Source organism: Xiphophorus couchianus, chromosome 6 (assembly GCF_001444195.1).
Source record: "Xiphophorus couchianus chromosome 6, X_couchianus-1.0, whole genome shotgun sequence".
Taxonomy (NCBI): domain Eukaryota; kingdom Metazoa; phylum Chordata; class Actinopteri; order Cyprinodontiformes; family Poeciliidae; genus Xiphophorus; species Xiphophorus couchianus.
Genome location: NC_040233.1, coordinates 9487497 through 9504081, shown reverse-complemented (window position 1 = coordinate 9504081; position 16585 = coordinate 9487497). Strand labels below are relative to the sequence as shown.

At 38.9% G+C, this 16585-nt stretch overlaps 1 protein-coding gene across 1 annotated transcript in view; it reads right to left on the bottom strand.

Moving 5' to 3' along the window:
- The window catches only part of brinp2 (bone morphogenetic protein/retinoic acid inducible neural-specific 2), a 205093-nt gene extending 189094 nt beyond the window's left edge, over positions 1 to 15999 (bottom strand). The window contains exon 1 of the mRNA XM_028021397.1: positions 15242 to 15999. The gene's annotated coding sequence lies outside the window, so the exon portion shown is untranslated. The remainder of the gene's footprint in view (positions 1 to 15241) is intronic.
- Positions 16000 to 16585: the final 586 nt, after the last annotated feature.

Genomic DNA, 16585 nt, shown 5'->3' with positions numbered 1-16585 from the left:
AGAAACTTTTTTCTGAGTAGCACAATCAGTGCTGCACTGACCATCCACTCGAGCCGACCCTTCCTATCTTCTCCCTGAGTAATGGGCTGCAATCTGAGCTCTCTGTTGACCTGTCAGCCCCCCCTTTCAGTCCTCTCTACCTCCTCGCACTACTCTCTGTCTGCTGACTGCCAATTAAAAAGCAGCGACCGTGGTGACAAGGGCCCCGTTGTTGCGAGTGATTGGGCGAGCGGCAGCTTTTTCCTAGCCCGAGAGTGAGTCGGAGGCTCGTCGATCTCGCTTGATCTCAACCGACTGCCCCGTGTCCAATAAATCATTTTCTCGGCGACCGAAGCCTCTTTGACCAAGGCAATCAAGGAATTCCACTTTATCTGCTGCTGATATCAATGCCGGCTTCGGAGTTAAACATTAAATAGTGATTGTGAGATGACCCCGAGATAAGCCGGGGCTCTCTGCAAGCACAGTCAGATGTGATTTATTTGTGCCTCTAAACGTTGGACAAGACCCATATTACAATGAAATTAAATGGGGGGGAAAAAAAATAATACAGATTTACACATCAAAACACACGCGCACCATGAAGCGCGGCTATTATTTGCTAGCGTTCTCACAGATTATCCGATTTATCTCTATTCAAACCCAACACCTCTAAATACACGAGAGGCTGCAAAAAGATCAACTTTCATATTCAAGGACAAAAAATAATATCCACAGGAGAAAAAAAAGAAAGTGACCAAAAGGGTAATAAGACCAGAAAAGCAATAACACACAGCAATTTTCTAATAGACCTTCTAAAGAAAAAAATAAATCACATCGTCTCCTTATAAGGAAAATGAAGTCACAAGTTTCAATATTTCATTGCTAGTAGCATAAACACCACTACATGCAGCAGGATGGATTCTGCTTTGATAACTTCATCTATTAGAGGACTCTCAGCCTCTCTATCAATCACAGTAAATTTTCCCAAGCACATGCTCATACTCAGGAACCCATATTAGGGTAAACACACAAAGAAAAATCATTGGATGAACAATTCCCTTTTACAGCTAAATCTGGCCCTGCCGTTGCCTGCGTACGCCGAACAGGGCAAACCCTTTCATACCCATCACATGCCCTTCACTATCATCTCTCTCAATCCACCGATTGCTTCCTGTCAATCTCGGCAAATTCCCTTACAACTAACAATCAAGCAGCCTGCGGGCCATCAGAGCTCAGATAAAGAATGCATGTGGATAATATAATCTGTATAATCTCCATGAATTCTCTAATTCAACCACATGTTAAACGTGATGTATGACTTCATTAAGGACTGATGTCTGCTTTTATGTGATGCTGTTGGTGACCTTGACTGGCTTAGTGCGTCACTGTTAAGGCAAGGCTCCAATCCCGTTAAAGCTATTCAGCGAAGCTGGCACATCACTTCTGTCTGCAGGATCAGTTCATGTTGCCAAGTTGAAAGCAATGCCACAAACTTGGAATGACTTCTGTTACTGCAAGTAAGGAAAGTACAATGATTTCCAAGTGGGTCCAATGGGTCCAAGATAAGGTCTTAAATACAGCAGCAGCATATTGAGAACAATTTGATTTAAACACATTTGCCCCGAGGCATTTCTGACCTTGTTATGCTATAATTAAATTAGATTAAATCACCTCCCTATAACATTTATTACCTGTTTTGACTTTATATTCATATGGTAAATGCTTTTATCCACAGTAATTTAGAGTTCCAGGACTTTTTCAAGGACGTTTCACCACACGGTGTTCTCACCAAGTTTCAAACTACCTCCAGTAAAAGAAAATCCAGCGTTACCAGTGAGGATCTTATGTGTTTGTAAGGTTGAAACCTGTGTAATAGTTCATGAAGCCAAAACTACACTTTACAATCTCAAGTAGACAACAAAAAAGAAAAAACATGCAGTTTTTATACAGAAACACTGTCAGTCCAATTGCACAAACAGCTTCAAAGTCAATAGCAAATATTCTAATTTGATCTGATGTATTAAACATTACAGTCAAATTCAGTATATTGTTCAAATTAATTAGAAAGTTACCCATCTAATGTGACCTAGCCAATTGCATTGAGTGGCTGACTTGTAGCGTAATCTCCTCCTGATTGGAGGATATAGGGATTTAAGCACACTGTTTGACAGGTACACAATGGAAGTAGTAGACATTAGTTTTGTCTATGTACAAAATTGGGACATGAATTCACAAAGGAGCAAATGACCAGGAGCCCTCATTTTCAGGTACACAAGCTGTGTGTGTACTGACAGTTTGACCACTAGAGACAACCTTCCAAGTTGACCTTAAACCAAAAAACTAAAAGTTGAAATGTAATAATGCATGTTGATTAAGATTCTACACACACCAATGATCTTATTGAAACCATTTTGCCTCCATTTTGAAGACGAGGTGTTATGTTCAATAACGTCTTACATCTCAAATTTTTATACTAAATACCTAAATGCAAATGCTTCTTAGTGCTATACTCAAATGGCAATTTCCAAGCTAAACCTGATATCAACAAAAACAAAAACAGTTTAATCAAAAATGTAAGTGAATTTAGAAGGAAAGGAGTTAAATTATTCCTACATTAGCAGGAAAAGTAGTGGTATATTGTTACTGCAGGCCAACTCTAAATCACGCTTGGCTAATAGCTGCGCTGCCTCCATCTCCAAGCACACCGCATCCCATGCCTCCTCTGTCTGTGCAGCAGCTAGTTATGCAGATTTGTCTCCATAGTAAGCCATCTATTCCCTTCTGTTCATACAAGGTTACATTTATCTTCATAGAAAATAATAATAATAAAAAACATTCCTACATGACTGTGCAAGAAGCCAAAAACAATTGTATATTTCCTTAAGTAATTCTTGACAGTGACATACCAGCCCAAATAGCAATAGCTGGCTGCTGGGTGAATGTAAAGTAATATGTTTGAAACCCAAAACACTAAAGGGCCTTAAAGTATGTTTGAAGGAAATATAAAGTTCTTAGTGAGGTATGTTTTATATGTACAAAAGTTTTATAATGGCACTTGTTCCAACTAGTCACGATATGATTCATTAGTCATGAATATGCACTCTCACCTCTTCCGAAATCCTTAGTTTGTCGCAAGGCATTTACTCTTAACACCACCAACTTGTTTCTACAACAAGTTGCAGTCTTGTTGTAGAAACACAACACTAGGCACATTTACATGGACATAAATAACTGAAATAAACAGCAAATCAGAATAAAAATGTGTCGTGTAAACGCACCAATCAGAATATTCTGACTTCATTCAGCTCCTTTGGAATGAAACTGTAGACCAAATGAGAGGAGTGGTATACTGATTGATCATCCGAACGGAGTGCATGTGAACGCTTGTTCTGATGTGACTGTGGCAAACTGACCTGGCAGCGCATGTATACTCTATGTCACTGTGGCATATATTCGCCTTCATTGGCCAGACGCCATGTCAGGGAAGCAATCTGGTTTGTTATAGTCGAAACTCTGAAGGATGTTTATTTCCTCCCGCTCTCTCATCCTCTGAATCCTGAAGATCAACGGCATGTTTTGCTTACCGTGTGGCTCAATTAGGGAGAGCAGTAACATCTCAGCCATTGTTATAACCTGTCGCCGGGTCCATTCTGGGCACTTGGAGGGAATGAAACGAACACACTGCGTGTGGTTGTTTTTATCTTGAGTACAGATGGAAGTACAACTTCTTCTGTGGCTTTTTTTATACCAAAATTTTACAACTCTGCACGTAAGTGTATCTATTCTGAATAAAGCCTGGAGCACATCATAATTGAATTAATTAATGTTGTGTGCATTCAGATTATTTAATCCGAATACATTTCAATCCGATCATGGACTTTTGCTCATGTAAACATGGCTGCTTATCAAAGCACCACCATGCCACCTTGCAACAAATGTGCATTCTGAAAAGACAAACACACCTTTTTACAGTTCCTGCTGTTAAGACTTGAGTAGTCCCACTTTACACACAGTTAAACTATGTCACACAGAAAAGAACAGAAAAAAGTAGAAGCACTCACCTCATTAAGTCTCACTATGAACACAGTGCAGTAGTGGAAACACAAGCAGCTCGGAGAGCCCCTGGTATAAAAAATATAGGGGTTTCTACGGCAGACATGTTAGGACCACATCAGTTTCACATTTTATTTGGCCCGGGAGGCAAAAACCAGGTCAAAAGCTGCCACTGAGCCCTCTGGTGTGGCACATCTGGATACTGGAAGCAGTACAGTCAAAAACACGGTAAATCAAAGCGACTCCTGTCTCCATGGAAACTGTGCCCACTTCATTAGCTGCAACATAAAATAATTTTTTATCTAAGTAGTCAAATAAACCTAATATAAACAGTGTGTAAGTGCGTTGGCTCATGCATTCTACAGTATGTTACAATACATCAGACTGAATACTAGATAAAAATTCATCATCCTGCCTAAAACTCTGCTCTGCTTTTTTTTTTGTTTGTTTGTTTGTTTAAGAGCAGCATTTTTAACTCAGTCTTTCTCAAATATCTGCCTGTAGCTCCATCCCAACTGCTTTATTATTCATAAATACTGATTTGGATCAAAATCCTTCCTATTTATTTCACAAGTGTAAATGTAGATAAGACGAGGCTTGAAAGAATTATACAAAAAAGAAGAAAAAATTAATAAGAGGAGATATTCTCCCAGTGTGACATTAAAAATGCATCAGATCATCCATGTAAATCTTTTCCCTAAAACTCACACAGAAATGAATTAAAAAGGCATGTTGAGTTCGTCAACCAAAACGCGCAAGTTCAGATCTGGAGTGTGGGGTAAGACGGTGCTTTGGAAGCTTCTTACGAATTGAAAATGCGGTCATGCATGCTAAGTGAGCCAGATGAATTCGAAGTTTTAACTTCACTGACATCAAGCCAATGAAAGAGAAAAAAAATGCCTCCTTACACCTCAAATTGGGATTATTAGAGGCGCACTAATTTGGAACTCATTTCCTTTCCCTTCACTCGGAGGCGTTTCAGCTCGTTATGCATCACACTGCAACATAACAATACGAGAAAGGCAAAAGGAGATGATTTATTGGTGGTGTTCAAGTTTTAACAATGATTATGATTCGCATAAAGCCTCCATTATGCCATGCACATAGCCAACCTGGCTTTTCATATTGTGATAACCAGGATACATTGAAAGAGACAGGAAGCCATTGACTCTGAGGAGAACGTTACTGTAGCATTTGATATTTGATGTTCATCAGTGTTGTTAAGGTCACTGCCACACTTGCGTTGTATAAAAAAACCCCTGAAATTAGTTTGTAATTAGTTTGATTTTAATTAACATTAAAATTCACCTCTCAGTAACAGACAAGAAACCAAAGTCACATTACTACAGACTTTCTGGTGAGCAGAATTGGCTGATTTTATGCTTGACCATTTGTGATTGATGGCTCGCTGTTAGTGGGCTGAAAATCTTCCGATCATTTTTCGATCAGTGAACACATCGTACATCAGTGTTACCAGGTCATGCTGACAGCAACACTCTCAAAGTGGAAATTGCCACCGAGTGACAAATATTTAGGAAGCTTTTTTTTTTCAGTATCAGTGAGGTATTAAAAATTAGGTCACAGAAAGCAGAGAGAAGTAAAGGTTTCTAAAAAATTATTTCATGCAGGCTTGGTGGATTTGTTCCTTTGTTTAATCCTTTCTAAAAGTCAAACTTTGTCAGTCCTCAGACATGCTAGATTAGGAAATGTTTGCAGTCTTTTGAAAATCTCATGACTAAGGAAATGTTCTTCTAACTCTACAAACAATAAACACAAAGTCTTGCTGTTAGTAATGCTAACAGCACTAATTGCATGTATGTGATTACAAAATATAAATTGTCAGCTATGCAATTATTTCCTTTTGAAATTTTAGTTAAATCCAATTTAATCGCACATCTGTGCAACATCAATTGCTCTGTCACTCACACACAGGTTTGATGTAATCACATGCGCGGCAGTAAATGAGCTAATTTTTTACCAAGCAAAGACCGCACCATAAATCAAAGCTTTTTCATCTCAAACATTAAGTCATAAAGCACTATCATTCATTGTGAAATTATTTTGCCTAAAATCATTTCAAATTTAATATCGTATGAAATTTTCAGGTGTGATTAAAAAAAACAAAACACTATAGTTTTCATTTTTTTCCGTATTAATACCTCTGCTCTACATCTTGAAGGATTTCATTGTAAAAATGTTCTGTGAAGTTGATAGTGCTGTAACTGAATCATTTTGATGTTATGACCATTTCTGTCTTTTAATCAATCCACAAAACAAAACAAAAAAATCTATTTCCTTTTACAAAAGTTGGTCATTTTAAATTGTCCATAAATTGTCTGACCAATGCAGTTTTATAAATGATGGGATATGAATACTTTGGTGAATAAAACAGCTCACTTAAGACATGGACAGCAAACCGTGGAAGGGATTTTTTTCTCCCCTACAAAAACAACTTTTAGCTTCTGGTGAGTTTATCAAGCTCTAATTATTATCCAGCCCAGCCTTGCTTTTGCTCCATTCTTCTCACTACCGTCTCCTTAGGGAAATGGCTGATTCTTTTGCAGAGACTGCACATGTTTCAGCATTTCCACAAAACTTTTTTGTCAGCTGTTTAATGCCTGACACATGCCCAGAGGGTTAATGTGTTACCAGTTAGAGAGGGAGAAAAAAAAATACTGAAATCATTAATAATAAAAAAGGATGCTAAAAAGCCAAAGTTGCATTGTTTTGCTCTGATTTTCTAAAGAGTTATTATTTAGAACTGGAGAGCGCACTGGTAATTTAATTTATTGTTATTCTGAAAGTGCTTCCTCTTCACAATTTGTATTCTTTGCTCATTCAGATCTCTTCATGCCTTGCATTATGTTTTTTTTTTTGTTTTTTTTATGCTGTTGCAATGATTTCTCTCCATTGCTTAAACATCTCTCATCGTCCAACATGCGGTATGTAAGGATGCTTCCTGTGGGGACAGGAAGCTGTCATGACATCTAGTCAGATGATGCTGTATGCTAGGTCAGAGCATTTGTGTGATACGTTTTTAGTATTCAAATTGTACCTCCTTCTACTTTGAAGCTATCGACTTCATCAGACAGCAGTAAGGCCGGTGTATGCTTGGAGGTTCATACTGTTTGACCTAATCTTTTTCCTTGCTCAGTTTTCACATTATCTGCCCCTGATCTACAGTGTTAAACAGCACAAATGTTACCTTGAAACTATTCATCTGCTTTGCCTTTTTATAGATTTTGTGACTTTGCAACCACAAGTATTATTTTTAAATTGCATTTCATGTGATTGAAATCTAGCTCACAATTAGGAAGTGGAAGCAGAAAGATAAGCAGTTTTTTGTGTGTGGGTGTGTGTGTGTGTGTGCGCCTTTCTATTGATGTCCTTGTTTCAGAACTTTGCAGAATCTTTGTTTTTCCTCTACCAGTTTTGCGCATCCAAAAATTCACATTTGTAAAATAGTTAAAGTTTGGTCAGATTACAACTTAAAGGTAAAAGGTAAAGGTAATTTTATTTATATAGCACATTTTTAGCAACAAGACAATATAAAGTGCTTTGCAGAAATTAAAAGGAAATACAAACAAAATGACAAACCAAAAGAAAGAGCAAAAGAAGAAAAAGCTAATAATGTTCATCCAAAGTAAATAAACTAGATACTCCTATTCAGGGTTGGTAGATAAGTATAAGTAAGTATCCTCTGGTCTAATTCCTTTTCTGGTTTGGGAGAAAAGGAGTCTAAAAAGTAGTTCCTACGGTAGTTTTTCTAGATTCCAAGTTCTAACTGTGTGGATTTTTGGCTCGTTCAACAACGCCTTTCTTCTTGCCACTCTTTTAAAACTCAGATTTGTCGCTACTATTTGTGTTCTGGCAACAAATGCGCTGATGAAAAATGTGAAAAAAAATAAAAATGCAATGGATGTGAACACTTTTAGTAGGCATTCTAGATAAGAAGTAGTCCTGAAGATGGAGGTCCTGCAGCACTTGCTTTTGTCCCCGTTTTATGTTATCAAACCCAGGTGAATGCTCGCACAAGCACTTAGCACATAAATTGTGATACAACGCGTCAGCGAATCAGTACACCTCTGCAGCATAACCTGTTTGGCTTACGGCTGAATGTGAATCTGTCAGGAAGAGTAGGTGGGTGGTGGGTGGATCGGGGTAAATCTCCTTTTAACAGCAACAGTAAAAATCAATGTGGCGAGTTTGGATGTCAGAGCCAATGAATCCAGATGATATAGCTCGATACGCAGATCAATGCCGCAACATATGATCATTGTATTTCTCGCCACTAAATGTCTTTCCTAATCATTTTCAGGAAAGGGGCGAGAGAGGCTGAGGGGAAATTGGATGAATGGAAGGTGAGTGGAGAAAGATTCCCATGCAGTCCTCGGAGGTCGCAGAACCAGTTAACTCATAAAAATAAACTGCTAGAGGGCTGAGAGTATTTTCCATTCCTTAATGCTCCTTCCTACAGCACCAAACAAAAACCTGGTTTTTACACTCAACATCACTCATACCTGAGGTTTAAGGCACAGTTGAACTACATTTTTATGTAAATGTGGATCCGTTTAGAGTTTATCTTACTGACAGACATGGCGAACTGAGGAAGCAAACATGACTCAATGTTTTTCTTAGAGCAATAAATAACCATTGTTTATTATTTTTAGTTAGGCTTTTTTTTTAAACCATCCCATGTCTTTTTTTTATGAAAGAAAATCCAGTAAAAAGTTTGTGCTTCCAATTTGCACGACATATATTCCATTTTACAGTTCACTTTTCTTTTTTTTTTCCTTTACTGGCTTTTTGATTATGAAGGATTATTAAAAACAAGATCCTCACTGATGGAGGGAAAGATGTAAAACTCCAAGGGGTAAACACTGCATGGTGTATGAGCATATCAAAGGCAGATTTTTCATGCTCAGAGGGTGGTTTTCATTTCAATCGGTTCTGGTTCTTCTGGAGAACCTAAGTAAGTGCTTTTACTGCAATAAATCTGCCCTGCGGACTAGAGAGCCTAGTTACCCTCAAGGTGAAGCAAAGCAGATGCAATCCGTATTTTTCTTCTTCTTCTTCTTCTTTTTATCAATAGTCATACAAAATTGTCTCAAAGTTTGTGCATTTTAAGGAAAAAGTGTCCTATTTAGTCCCTAACTTTTATGTATGAATGTATATATTTAAGCAGATTTACCAAGGGGTAGACACCTTGGTAACTCAATAGCCTCATACACAGTAGACCTTCAATGTAACCCTTTCTAAAGCATAAAGCTCTGTATATTATATCATGTCTCTTATGCCTCGACTGAGCATGAATGAAAAATATATTAAATCGAAACAGACGTTTCGTCCTGTGAAGTTTTGGAAAAGACCCGAGGAAGATGGCAAACTAAGAAAAACAAGATTTATTTTAATATTTAAAAGACCTTATTAGATATAGGGCTGCACACTTCGAGATGATAAACAAATCCAAGAGAGCATTTCCACTTTCTTAGTCATTGAGTGGCAGAAATTGATGGAAAGTGAACTATTTTGTGCCTTTAAGTTCCTGAAAACGCAAGACTGCGAAACAATTTCCTTTAGCCATATGGGCATGAACAAATCCCTCAACTGATTTTCAAAACTCATTGAGACACTTTTTAAAAAAAAATTTGTTCAGTGACTTAGTGCATAAGACTATTAGAAAGCTGCTTATAAACATATTAAAAAAGAGGGTGTGGGGGCACTTTGTGGATTACAAAAAAAGGAAGGTTATTTTTTTATTTCCAAACAGAGGGGATAGGAGAAAAGATTTTAAAGCACACCCTCACCGCATGTTTAACATACAACAATCAAAGGGCCCATGACTCCCCACCCCCTGTCTAGATTGAAATGTCAGCAAGACTTTGGACGGCTGTACTTCATGTTGGAGCCTGGCTGAGGATTAATGTATGTACGGGGAACAATCGAGCATCTCTCCGGCTCACTCGGAGGGGATGTTTGTCCGCATCCCCTCCTCCTATGCCTGTACTGGGATGCTTGAGACTTCGCTTTAAGAAGAGACAAGCACTTTGATGTACAAAGATGAGAACAGACGGGGCGGAGAACAAGGGGAATAAGAAAAGGTTTAACCATGTTTCATGTTCCACACTGAGTTCATAGCACAGTTTTGCCCACTGAAGCCAGGTACATCTGCAAGTATCACCACGAGAGGAGTGCCAGTGTAGACTGGAGGAGTTATGGTTTAATTCCTAAAGCCTGCTCCCCAACATCCCTTAGGGGTGCGCTATCTACTCGCACAAAACTAAAAAAGTTCTAAAAGCTTAGTATTCTGGCAGCAGTAGGTATAAATAATTACGTACCCACTACTACAACTGCTATAAAAAAGTGTAACAACTGTTAAATAAGGCAAGCTTTTAATTCACTATGATGTCAGATGACTTCAGATAACAAAACTTCACAAAGTGGAAAGAATATCAAATTGAAATGCAATTATGAGGCTTAGTTGATTTTAGTTTTCTTTGAAATATGATGTGTAAATTCAGATTTTAACTTATTACAATTTTGTCTGCAACATATTAGAAAGAATGTTCTTTTTATAGAGACAATCTAGTGAATTGGTCTCTACTCTATGCCTCTTGGGATCGCTGACTTGCATCACTTCTGTCATCAAACACCTCAACAAACCGTATTAGTGCACAGAGATACCGAGCTACTGTATCTCCATCAATCAATAATCAATTACTAGAAGAGTTCCTGTGCAGTTCAAGAACATTGCCTAAAGATTTTTCTCCATCACATCTCAGTATATTGTACATAAAACATTGCGTTGGAGACTTGATAAAGGTTTATTGGTTTCCTATAAAGCTTACAATGGTTTGCTATCAAGTAAAGGTAATACATACAATAGAGCAGAAAATGTCCCTGTCTTAAATTTTGCACAGGTAAGGTTTCCTGTAGGGTAAATGCTGTCTTGTTCCAGGAAAAAGTAGAAGACATCTCATATCCATGCAAAGAAAAAAAAAAAGATAATAAAAAAGGACCAGAAATGAGAAACACTGCCCTAGAGAAAAGATTTGTTTACTTAAGAAAACATCCATATTTTAGCTAGCAAAAGCCAGTTTTAGCTATGTCCGCATTCACAATTTGATTCAAGATTTGGTCATAAGGTCAATGTAATTTAATATCCAAGTCAAATAAGACAGAATATAACCATTGACTGTATTCCTCATGTCAAGTTTATGGCTGCAGAAATATTAAAATTCATTTCTGTCTTTTGGCTTCCATGTGGCTCTTAATTTATTATCCTCTGTAGCCCCATATTTTATCTTAGCTATGCAAATATTAATGTTTTGTATGTTAATGAATCCTATTGCATATAGTGTTTTGATGAGAAGCTTAATACTTGTCAAACTTTTTGTATTTTTTTCTGTTAAGAAATTAAAAATTCTTATTCTTGAAAACTATTTCAAACTTTTCATTTTTCTTTGACATAAAAACATATCAACAAAACATCGTAGAAACATCTACAAAACAGAACCAAGCTATGTCCCATGCTCTCCTATCCCCCTTTATTTATGGGTGTCAGTTATATTTATGAGTTTTTGTGATGCATTCTCCTCACCACTGTTTACTGACTGGATGGACAGATTTTTCACCTGACTGTGCCCCTCTTTATATTCACATAACTGAGTGATCTCATATTCTCGCATGAGACTGGCCACAAGGCAGCAGGGTAGAGCTACTGAGAGTGAGAGCTGAGCAACAAAAAAAAAGGAAAAAGTGGGGAGCCAGCTCTCACTCCATCGGAATCGGCTCTTCTGATGCACGGCAAAGCACTGGCGCTTAAATTCGATGCTTGCTTGGCCAATTACTAGTTGTTAGAGAAAGCGTTTTTAAAGTGTTGAGAAAATTGCATATTCTCTCTCAACTCAACTTGACAAACCCACAGAAGTCCAAACGCTATATCTGCGATTTTTCTCTTCCACTCAAGCCGTGATTTAAAATGCTGTGTACTACTTACGTTGAAAAAGATTACTCACATTAGAGGGCTATTGCCTCATCTAAAAGTGCAGTGTAATGTTAGTTATTAAAAAGGCTACATTTCCTGTACTTCCCAATGTCCTGGCAGAACCATATCACATACTTCAGTCAACCACTAAAGAGCGTACACACTCAGCATTTATCTTTGCAACGTGCTTAGCGGATTTACCTCTGTGCCGAGATCCTTGCAGGAAGAGGAATTCATCCAGTTCAAATTTTAAGATTACTGAGTAAAATCTTGGTCGGCATAATAATGTCCTAATTGTACTATCTCTTAAATGATATTGTGAGGGAGAAATAAAGAAATTAAGAAAGAAATAAAACAAGTTCCACTATGTTTTTTTTGGAGGAGCGCTGTTCTGAAACGGGACCTTTATCCGTCTCTCCACATGCCTTCCAGAAAAACCTTTTTAGCAGAGCACTACATAAAATATCTCTAATAATGGATGACAAACTAACATCTCCAAGAGACAAGCCTTCAGCAGTCTACAATAAACCAGTCTGTTGAGGCCGGTTTGTAGCAGCTGGGCCTTTATGCGAGCGTGAAAGTAATTTCATCTCAGATAATTTTGCTTTTGCTTGGCTACATCAGCTCTAAAGGTACAGACTGAGTCGTGTCAAAGGGGTTTAAATATATTCCACAGGGTCTAGAGCAAAATGAAAGGTAGTTTGATTTGGTTTCTGTTTGACTGCACTACCCAAATGTTGTTATGCTGAGCGAATCCATAACAGTAACAGGTGAATCATCGTTTTTTATTCCACCCACCATGGATTTATGACTCTCAAGCAGGGAACCAAACAGCAACAAAATTGAATTGAAAAAAACAACAAAGTTCACCTTCTGCACATATAACAGAGTGTAATGTGTGGACTAATGCATGGCTGTGGGCAATGATTCGATACCCATCTTGGGTATTATGTAAGTGTGTATTGAGGGGGAAGTGAGAAATCTGAAGTGCGGATTACTCTGTGTGAAACTTTCAGCTTTTGTTTTCAGATACGCCTTTTCAAAAAACAAAACAATGCTTGAGCCATGTTTTTAATCTGCATTTATGGACACTTGCCAAGACAATCAGGAAGACATCATGTTATGTGGAATTCTTACACACATACCAATCCAAATTAAAGTCAATCTAAATGTTGGCTTTTAACTTTTGGTGTTAGTCAAAGCCAGCACAGTTTTGTTTTTTGTTTTTTTCATCGTATAAAAGATACACATTTTGTTGGTACCCTGGTAAAGATGTGTAAAAAAAACCCTTAAAATAAAATTACATTTACATACTTAAATTACATTTCCTATTAAACAATGCTCTTTGACATGCTATTGGCTGGCGTTTGCAGAGCACCCAATCCAAAAGCAGAGATAAGGACGATGGTCTGTTTCCACTGTCTGCATTAATGCAAATTAAGAAAATTTGATTTATGATCTAAAAAATATAAATCGATGATCTATTTTCAGAGGAAGTCTCAAGTATTTGCAGATTTCCACTCTTTACAGGCAGTTGTGGTCCCTAAGCCTAGCAAATACCAGAGTCCAGTGCAAATGGTTTTTCACATTTAAAAAAAAAAGTAATAAAATGTTAAAACGTGTGAAGTAACAGTTAAATCCAGGCCAATTCAGAAAACAAAAAGAAAACCTGTGAGAGGCTGTAGAAGACATAAAACCGTAAAAGAGGTTCACTTTCCAGCAGGATGATGCCTTTAAACATTTCCTTTTTTTTGTTGTTGTAAAGCAGAATGGGCAGAAATTTCTCCTGCCAACTGTGGAAAAAGTGGTTTTCCAAAAACACTACAGTAGTAATTAAAAATCTGTTGTGCAAGGTATTGTCTAAATACAAATGTGTGATGCACTTTTTGTAGAAAAGAGATTGTAGATATCCACACTTCACTGTACTGAATGTTTGTACTCTTAACAACAAGTGAGCTTTCGCAGTTTTTTTGTTGTTGTTTAAATAGATGCTGTTAAACATTTGCTTCATACTCTGCTTCCTAGTTTGCCTTGTAGAAACTCCTCCACTCCAACTTTATTACCTCCTCTAATGGATACTTCATCTGCCTCCATCACTGCCTGGAGCTTTCAACATCTTTGCAATCTAGTCCTTATGTCGGCACGGATCTACGGTGAGCCTGGCGTTAGACTATATGTCATTAGAGTTCAGAGTGTCAGGCACTCAGCCTCTCATTTACATCCTGCTCAGAGCTACTGTACATCACCGGGATATGCATATTGTCAGGACATCTCTTTCCTTTCAGAAATGCACGGCTTAGAATGAATGGAGGGCTGCAGATAACAGTGACATCCCCTGGCTTGTGGGTATATTTAAGCCTTGCAGTATGCACAGATCAACTCTTTGACTTCTCTTACTGGCAAGCTGAGTTGAGGCAAAGGAGGTCTGCTTCAGTGAAGGGTGGGTGTTCGGAACAAAACCTGACGCAGAAAGCTCCCGCTTTCAGAGGAGTTCCTTTCAAGCCATGTGTAAGACTCAACAGAAGTATCTGACAGGTTATAAAGGCTTGCGCTTACAAGGCTCGGAGATTTCGTGGGAAGCCGGGCAACATACACGGGGAGAAACGTGATCGGGTGAGAGCGAGGCGGGGAGACAGGGTGGCATTCATGGCTTACAACACACATGGATGTGAGATGAAGCAAAGCAGAGGGTAATGGACGGTGACATTAAGTAAGACTCCGGTGCCCCGTGCACGGGGCGCACACGCGGATGGATATGATTGGGAAGTTAAGGAATCACAGAGCTGAACACGTCATGATCAAGACAGTACAATAAGCTGCGTCCAGTTCATTTCCCTAGGGATCTGCGCGTTACATTATATGAATCTGCAAGTGCACGGCGTTGTCTCCGTCCCGACATCTGAAGCCAAACAAGTTCCATCGGACCTTCCTTCACAGTGCTGAGACGGCCAAAACAAGCGCCCGGTATTATTGATCCGTATTGAAACTCTCAGCTGTGCCCTGTCTCAGCTTGTCTAATCGATCATGCGTCACCGACCACATCTAGTCTGCATCCTCTTGCTCATATCAACCTGGCCATGCGCAACGCGTAAAAACGCACAGCGGCTTCACATTCCCCACCCACTGCTGCCCCCCAATCCCCCTCTTGCCCCCCCCAAAAAACCTTATTTTTTGTTTCTAATATTCACTCATCCGCGTTCACTGAGACGCACTCAGACTTACCCAGGGTGTGAACGCTGTCCTCCCTGTGCGTTCCTTGCTTGTTTGTCCGTGAATCCAGTAAAAAAGAAAGAAAAAAAAAGGAGGTCTGAGAGCACGAGCAGCAAATGCACCAACGAACAAGTGGACGGCAGCCAAACGCTGCCGACTCCTCTCCTCTCCTACTTCCACACTCTTTCCGTTCTCCTCACTCTTCCCCGCTAACCCGGGGTAGGGTGAACAACAGCCGCGTTAATCCGGGCATTGTCCCCATCTTCGGCGTGTTGAAAATAAAAATAAAAATAAAATCTGAAGTGAGTGTAGAGAAGGCGGTTGAAGTTGGGAGAGCAGCAATACCGTCCTGTGTAATCCGCGCTCTGAAAACAGTCTGCTGGAGCAGTTCGCGAATGTACAAAGCTTGAGTCAAATGTTACTGTTGAAGAAGAACTAAAAAAAAGTCTGTTGTAGTCTGGAAGGTTGGCATTTAATCCCAAGAGGATGTTTTCTTCCGTTCACTTCCTTCCCAGCCAAAGCAACTGTCTTTAGAGAGGATGAAGCGCACCTGCAGCCCAGAGCAGAGACGCGCAGGTATCTACAAAGTAAACATCTTCCTCCCAGTCTTCGTGTGAAAAATATATATTTTTTTTAATAATTTATTTTAGGTCGCTGTGCGCCATGGTCACTCGTTCACGCGTTGAGCCTTGCGTTGGTTCACCCAGAAGCTGAGGAGTTAGGCGGGGGGCGGGGAAACACGTCTCGGTCCATCAGCACTCTCTTCTCCTCTCTCCTCAACAATCTCTGTTCATCTTTCTGTAGGAAAGCCACGCCTTCCCAATGCAGCGATTGGCTGGAAAATTCGGAGAGGGCGGATGGAGTTGAAGGCAAGTATTAATGAGAAATCCGGAGAACAGGAGAGAGTGACAGAGTGACGGACAACTCTGCTTGCCTGGAAAGTGGCTTTTCATCCATAACTTTTTTTTTGTTCCCACACGCAGACCTCTTCCACGAAATTCCTGCAACAGATTTTGAAGAAATTAAGCACTTTTTTTTTCATATAGAGGCCATGCCGGTGCAGACGAGAATTTAATCAAAAATATGATTTTTTTTTTTTCCAGTAATTCAAAAAGATTCATTACACAAAACGTGGTGCGTTTCAAGGGTTTCGTTTTTTGCTAAATTTGACCACTTAACAAATTTATTTAAAATGGCTAAATTTGTTTAATATTGTTTCTTGAACAATGTAAATATTACACAGGCCCAATAGAAAAAGGTTTAAATACAAAAATTGTTATTTGTATACTATGGTTATCACAACCGTGGGGAAAACAGCTGGCTTGACAGCATCTATCAGTCTCTGCCACCCACAAT